Source organism: Quercus suber, unplaced genomic scaffold (assembly GCF_002906115.3).
Source record: "Quercus suber isolate HL8 unplaced genomic scaffold, Cork oak 2.0 scaffold_649, whole genome shotgun sequence".
Lineage (NCBI taxonomy): Eukaryota > Viridiplantae > Streptophyta > Magnoliopsida > Fagales > Fagaceae > Quercus > Quercus suber.
The window spans coordinates 250,164-257,671 of NW_027070090.1; the positions used below are offsets into that span (position 1 = coordinate 250,164).

General features: G+C 30.9%; 1 long non-coding RNA gene across 3 annotated transcripts; it reads left to right on the forward strand.

Moving 5' to 3' along the window:
• Nucleotides 1–2,462: 2,462 nt before the first annotated feature.
• LOC111986297 (uncharacterized) lies at nucleotides 2,463–7,097 on the forward strand. Of its 3 annotated transcripts, none has more exons than XR_010625901.1 (4): nucleotides 2,463–2,683; nucleotides 5,284–5,369; nucleotides 6,331–6,735; nucleotides 6,894–7,097. It is a non-coding gene; the product is annotated as an uncharacterized LOC111986297 (long non-coding RNA). The 3 variants fall into 3 exon arrangements; XR_010625902.1 differs by having other exon boundaries at nucleotides 6,334–6,735; XR_002880151.2 differs by lacking the exon at nucleotides 6,331–6,735.
• Nucleotides 7,098–7,508: the final 411 nt, after the last annotated feature.

Genomic DNA, 7,508 nt, shown 5'->3' on the forward strand with positions numbered 1-7,508 from the left:
TTTAGAATTACGTCGGATGTAACTTGAACCCAACCCTATATTTTTTAATTTGATGTGAATTTTGACAAATCTACCGTTAGATTACATTATCTTCATATATTTTTTATGCTTACAAAATTTCAAGGTGATCAAATATCAATAGTGATGTCATCAATTAATTGTCTAGATTCAAGTTTAGTAGTTTAAAATAATGCATAAAAGATGAGTTTATAGATCAAATGGTAAATTACATCCAATTGGCATGAAAATTGGCATGCATGTTAAGACCATATAGAACATGTAATCCAACGGTTGGATTTTCAAAATATGAATTCAATAATAAGTTATTGGGTGGTGTAACAGTTTTTAGAGTTACGTCAGGTGTAACTCGAACCAAACCTTATATTTCTTAATTCGATGTGAATTTTGACAAATCTACCGTTAGATTACATTATCTTCATATATTTTTCATGCTTACAAAATTTCAAGGTGATCAAATATTAATAGCCATGTCATCAATTAGTTGTCTAGATTCAAGTTTTAGTAGTTTAAAATAATGCATAAAATATGAGTTTATAGATCAAATGATAAATTACATCCGATTGACATAAAAATTGGCATTCATGTTAAGAGCATATAGAATATGTAATCCAACGGTTGGATTTTCAAAATATGAATTCAATAATAAGTTATTGGGTGGTGTAACATTTTTTAGAGTTACGTCAGGTGTAACTTGAACCCAACCCTATATTTCTTAATTCAATGTGAATTTTGACAAGGGCATGTGAATTTTTTAAATTCCAAGGCCATTTATGTCATTTTTTAGGCTTAGGATGATGTGTGTAACATTTTTTAATGCATAGGTGGTATTTGGTCTCTTTTTTTTTTTTTTTTTTTTTTTTTTTTTTTTTTTTTTTTTTTTTTGCGTTTATGGGGGTATTTGGGCCATTTTTTTAGTCGTAGAGTGTATTTTTGGTCATTTTTAGGGTTTAGGGGTACTTTGGTCATTTTCAAAGTTTTTAGGGTATTTTGGTCATCTTTTGGCTTAGGGTGTATAGTGGACATTTTTAATGTGTATGGGGTATTTGGTTCATTTTCAGCTGTCAAGGGTATTTTGGTGTCTCAGCCATTTTTCTAGTTTGTGGGGTAGGTTGGCATTCTTTTAGTCTTAGGGGTATTTCAGTCGTTTTTAAATGAATAATGAAATATATTTCTTCCAATTTTGGTTTTTTCTTATAATTCAAGGGTATTGTGGTCTTTTTATAGGCTTCAATGGTATTTCAGTTATTTTTTTTGCTTCGGGGGTATTTCAGTCATTTTTTGTGTGGTGGGGTGTCTCAGCTATTTTTTTAGTTTGTGGGGGTAGGTTGGCCTTTTTTTAGTCTTAGGGGTATTTCAGTCGTTTTCACTGAATAATACATTATATTTCCTCCAATTTTGGTGTTTTCTTTGGATTCAAGAGTATTGTGGTCTTTTTTTAGGCTTCAAAGGTATTTGAGCTATTTTTCTTGCTTCAAGGGTGTTTCAACCATTTTTGGGTGGTAGGGGTGTTTCGGTCATTTTCTACGGTTATGGAGGTAAGTTGGCATTCTTTTAGTTTTAGGGGTATTTTAGTCATTCCAAAATAATATTAAATTATATTTTAATTTTTTGGTCCTCCAGTCTCATCTTACATTTTTTTTTTTTGGTAGGGGTGTCCCAGCTTTTTTTTGAGTTTGTGGGGGTAGGTTGGCCTCCAATTTTGGTGTTTTCTTAGGATTCAAGGGTATTGTGGTCTTTTTTTAGGCTTCAGAGGTATTTCAGTTATTTTTCTTGCTTCAGGTGTTCAAACCATTTTTTGGGTGGTAGGGGTATTTTGGTCATTTTTTACGTTTATGGAGGTAAGTTGGCCTTCTTTTAGTTTTAAGGGTATTTTAGTCATTCCAAAGTAATATTAAATTATATTTTAATATATTTTTATTAATTAATATATTTTATTTTATTAATTTGTAGTGTTAAATTATATTTTATTAATTTGAAGTATTATATTAAATCTTATTAATTATTAAATTATACTCAATTAATTTGCAGTATTAAAATATATTTACATAATTAGAAGTAATAATTATATTGTTATTAATTAGTAAATTATATTTTATTGACAATTGTAGTATTAAATTTTATTTTAGTAATTTGAAGTATTAAATTATATATTTTTTAATTTGTAGGATTAAATTATATTTTTTTAATTATTAAATTATATTTTATTAATTTGAATTATTAAATATCATTTTATTGAAAAAATCCGTAAAGAGCTATTAAGGCGGGCTTGTGTTTCACTGCAACAAGTCATATTCCTGTCATAATAAACCTTAGCCAACTCTTTCTCTATTGCAGCGGCTTTAAATCCGCTATAATAGGTCAAAATTTTGTCACAATAAAAATATACGGAATTCCCTCTAAAACTCTTCAGGTTCGAGGTTCCCACCAAAAATTTTGGGTTTGCACACTTTAGTAAAAAATTAGGGTCTCTCACTTACTCACTCACTAAAATCAAACACTCAAAATTCCCAAACTCTCTCTCTCATTCTTCCTCACTCTCCCTCTCACTCCCTCGCTGCTCGGCCTGCCCAACCCACCGCTGGCCTAACTGTTCTCCGATCTACGCCTCCACGCCATCCCTTCCCGCCGTCGGCTTACCCACCTTCGTTGCCTCACTCCGACGGTATAGCTTCCCCGCTTTTTATTTTTTTTCTTTTATATAAAATAATTGTCTTTGGTTTTTGGGTTTCTCGATATGTGTCACGATCAATGTTGTCTTTGTGTTTGATTAGATTGTCAATCATTATTTCAGTTGTATTGTTGATGATCTCTGAGGCTATGGCGAAATTAATTGATTTTTTTTTTTCCCCGTTTGGTTGATTACAATGTTATGGAAATTTTTCTTTTTTCGTTTTTGAATTTAGAAAAATCAAAAGCTGTACTAAGTTGTTAGTCATTGAAGTAGGTGATTTAGGGTGTGTTCCTCCTTGATGAGGAAGGTATTTTTAAGGGTCAGTATGGATTTGTTCAATACACTGAGCTGTAATAGGGATTAAGTTTTTATCCCTTGGTTCATAGGATTTGAATGGGCTTCCAAAGTAATTAACAAAGGAAGGAAAGTAAGTAAAGAAACTCTGTTAAAAGATTGACTTTTATTTTAAATACATTTATAAGATTGACTATTGTTACAAATTATTTTTGACATGCAAAAATTTGGAAACTGGAATCATTCAATCTGGTTTTGGATCTGACAGGTCACCTATGCTATTACTAACCATGAAGAAAACACATGTAGTTATTTTCTGACAAATGAAAAATACACAATGCAGGCTGAAATAGTATATGAGATATTTGGTTGGTCATTAATCATTATTCTATTTTCCTATAGCAGTGAAGCAATAAACTTGTTTTGGGAAAACTATTATGTGCTTTAAATTTATCCACCCACCTTCAGCAATAAAAGTTTGAGGAATACAAATTTTAGCCAACGCCCTCAAAGTTATCTCCCCAAAGTAAGAGCATTGAGTATTGTGTAGGAACTATGATGGCATATGTAAAACCATTATATACATGAAGTAGCTATTTCAAATTTTAATTTGGTTGCTCTATTTTGATTCCCTCCTCTAAACCTTGAGTCCTGTAGGAGTATGTTGTCTTGTTGCTGGTGCAAGTTTCTTTTGGAAATAATGCAAAAATAATTAGTTTTTTTTAGCACAATTAAGTATAAATAAGAACAATTAAGTATACTGTGAGGAATGCCATGGTGGCTGCACATGGCATTTGGTGGTGGTGTGGATTCGACCCATGGTTTTTTGGGTTTTTTATTTTTGTCTTTGGAATATTTTATTTCCTTCTATCATGGTACTATAGGTTGGGGGTTTACAGGTGTGTTAGCCAATGGTGTGGGTTTGAGTTATGGCCCTTTGGTTTTTCTTTTCTTTCTTTCTTTTTTTATTAAATGTTTTCTGCTACTGTAGTTGCTTTGGATGTATTTTTTTTAATTATGGATGCAAGTTGGTGAAGGTGCTAATAAGGGTTGTGGCTGTTTGGATTTACTTTTGGCTGCAAGGATGTGATGGAATGTGGTCTTCTAGCTGCAGCATGGGTGGCATTCAGTGGTGGAGTGGAATTGGATTGTGATTGTAGGTTTCTTTTGGTATCATTCAGTTCTAGAGTCAAGGAACATGTGATTTCTTTATTATTATTATTATTTTGTGACATAATGGGAGAATGAAACGCAATTTTTTCCTTTTTACAAAACATGGTAAACATTCACTTTTCTGAGTTTTTGAAGCAAATGTATTGGCAAAGACTAAAGAAAGAGAAAGGCTATACTCCCCTCTAGTGGCTGTACTACAGTGAGTCAGTGACTACACTCTTCTAGATCTATTCTTCGTATTTTTTTTAATCTTTCTTCAGCCCAAAAATCTCTCTAACTATCTGCACAGGTTATGATTTGTTATTTTGCAGACTTTAGAATTCAGAATTTGGTGTGATGGGTAGCCAACCACATGTGCTAGTCATATGATTTCACAAATGGATTGGTTGCTTTTATTGATGTTATATCTTGATCCTTTTATGGTGTGATCAATGCAAATTTGGTTCTTTTTGAGAAATTGTGTTTGGATTTTATTATCATGGGCTGCACTTATAAGCTTGAGCAAAAGTCCTAAACGAAGAATGAAAATAAAAATAAAAATAGATGCATGGGAATTCTGATGGATTACTTAATGCCACAGGTTAGTGATCAGTAGAGGTTTTGGTTTTGAAGTGTATATGGGGAATTCTTTAATTGATATGTATTCTAAGTTATCAGGTTATTTGCTTGCATTGAGCATGTATGCATTGAGCAGTTGGAGCCTTTAAATTCATTAGGTTATTTGCTTGCATTGAGCATGTATGCATCAGGTGGTTCATTTGTTGATATTGCGAGGATGAGAAGGTTGGTGAAGGAGAGAGGTATAAGGGTTGTTGCTGGCTACAAAAATCATGGTAGTTATTTGAAAACATAAAGAAAGAATAAAAAATATATATTTAAATGAAGTGGTAAAATAATAGAACCTTTGATGCTGGGTGTATTGTAAATTGAGATGATAAAATGAATAAAATAACTTTTTGAGATGCTAAATGCTAAAAATTTTACAATCTTTGATGATAAGGCTCTTACTGCTTGTTGATGAGGTATCTCTCTCATTCACATGCATATTCTACTTTTTTGGTTCACTTTTTACAATTTTTTAAGAAAAGAAAAATATTCTCTCCCTTACTTTGGTGTTGCCACAGAAGGATTAGGTGCAAACGGTAGGACAGTTAAGGAATTGAAGAAGTTACTTCCCTATCTCAGGTCCCGCCTCGGTACACACTACAATGTGAGTTCCAGTCATTTTCTCTTATATGACATGCTTGATTTTTGTAAATGTACACCACGTGTATTTGTTCTTTTTGGTTGTCTTCATCACTATCATTTCCAATTCCAGCAATTTGGATCTTGGAGGCTATGAATAATTTTTCCATTGTATAAATTTAATTTTGAACCAAATGATAAATCGGTACTTTTTAATTTTAATTTTTTTGTATTTTAGAATAAACCCATAAAATAATTAGTCATATATATCTATACAGATATTGATTGAAGCTATTTATTTATATATGTTTTTATAATTATTTTTTATTTATTTATTTTTTTTAATCTCGTATACAGGAAAATACAAACTTTTGTATCTTATTGAAAATATATATTTGTAGTAATTTTCGGAACACTATAAGGAATGTTAAATGCGAAAATTTTGTAGAGTTCTCTGATGTGAGTTTTAAATGTGTAAGGCTTGTAGTGAGCTGAAAATCTATAGATTACTTGAAAAAGTTAATTAGGATGACGATGTTGACAACATATTTGTCCAATCTCAATTGTGTGGTTTGAGATTTGCTTTAGGTTGTGTTGATATTTCTATTTTGTGGCTAGATATGCAAATCCTTGATATTTCTATTTTACAAGACCCAATGTTAACTCTGCTAGCTATATAATATGATGCTTTATAGGGAGTAGATAAAATGTCAATTGATAAATTTTGGATGCCTCATTCTACTAGATATATTAATGGGGTTGAAAATTTTCTTGAGAATGCATTTAAACATTCAATAAATAAAGATATGAAAATCAATTATTTGTGTTTTGATTGTAGCAATAAGTATTGTTGGATTGAGGATAAGGTCTAGTATCATCTTATACTAGAGTATCATCTTTTACTAGTGGGTCATGTCTTTAACACAATCATATTGGAAATACATATTTATATTATATACTTTCATCATATTAATACTAACTAATAGTAGGTAGACGCGGCAAGGGCTTATAAAAAAAAATGCAGACATGGCAAGGGAAGGTAAAAATAAAGGCAGAATCATCCCACCAAAAGCTACTCGAGAAATTACTATTCTTTTTTACCAAAAACTGAATGGAGCATGGATGACTTTTAGTGAATACCCAAGATCTGAGCTCGAAACTCTATATGCTTGCTATAGAGCTCAACATTTTAAGCATAAGCAACTAGATGAAGAAGTGAAGAAAGAATTTGTAGAATTGGTGAAACGCTGTTATTCTGATTGGATGTTTCACATTAAAAATCCCATTTTTAAGAAGTACATAGAGAAAGAAGATTGTTATAAGAATGGTCCTTCATTCCTACACTCTTTTGGAAAAAGATGGTGGATAAATGAATGGATGGAGATTAGGGGGTGAGTATAAATGAAATACATGTCATGAATTCTCTCTATCTCTCTTGCAGTCTCTTTAACCATTATTTGTTATTATTTTTATAATAGCTAATATTCTAGTGTATGAATTATATTTAATGTTTTGTTTTTTTGTTTTTTTGTTTTTTTTCTTTTGTAAGGATGGTACTAGTAGAGATGAAGAGGACAACTCAATCAATAACACGAGAGAGGTTGAAAACAGCTTGGAGGATAACTCAGAGGAAGACTAGTATAGATCTTGTCATAATTCTAGTTGTTTAAGTTTAAAACAAGGTTTAATTTCAGGATTTCTTTGTATATTCTATATTTTAAAGTTTGAACTTACACGAATTTTTATCTTTCAATTGATCAATTTTTAGTAATTATTGTACTATCGTAACATGATAGTTAAAAAAATTATATAAAATAATTAAAAATAAATAAATAATAAAATATTTAAAAAATGATATAAAATATTATCACCGATGACATAAAATTTTGGTCATAAATAATTTTATAGTGACAATAAAATCCCTTGCAATTTATAGAATAGCGATGCCACTTAACCCCTTGCAAAAACATTTTAAGTGACAGCTTAATATCGTCACTACTATTCCTAACTAATTGCGAGGGGTTAAAAGCCCTCACAAATAAATTTTAGCAACGACATTATTTGTCTCTAAAAAGTATGTTGTTAATTTGAAATTCGCAAATAACTAATTACGAGGGTATAAAGGTTATCACAAATAGTTGTTAACGATGACTACTCCCATTCG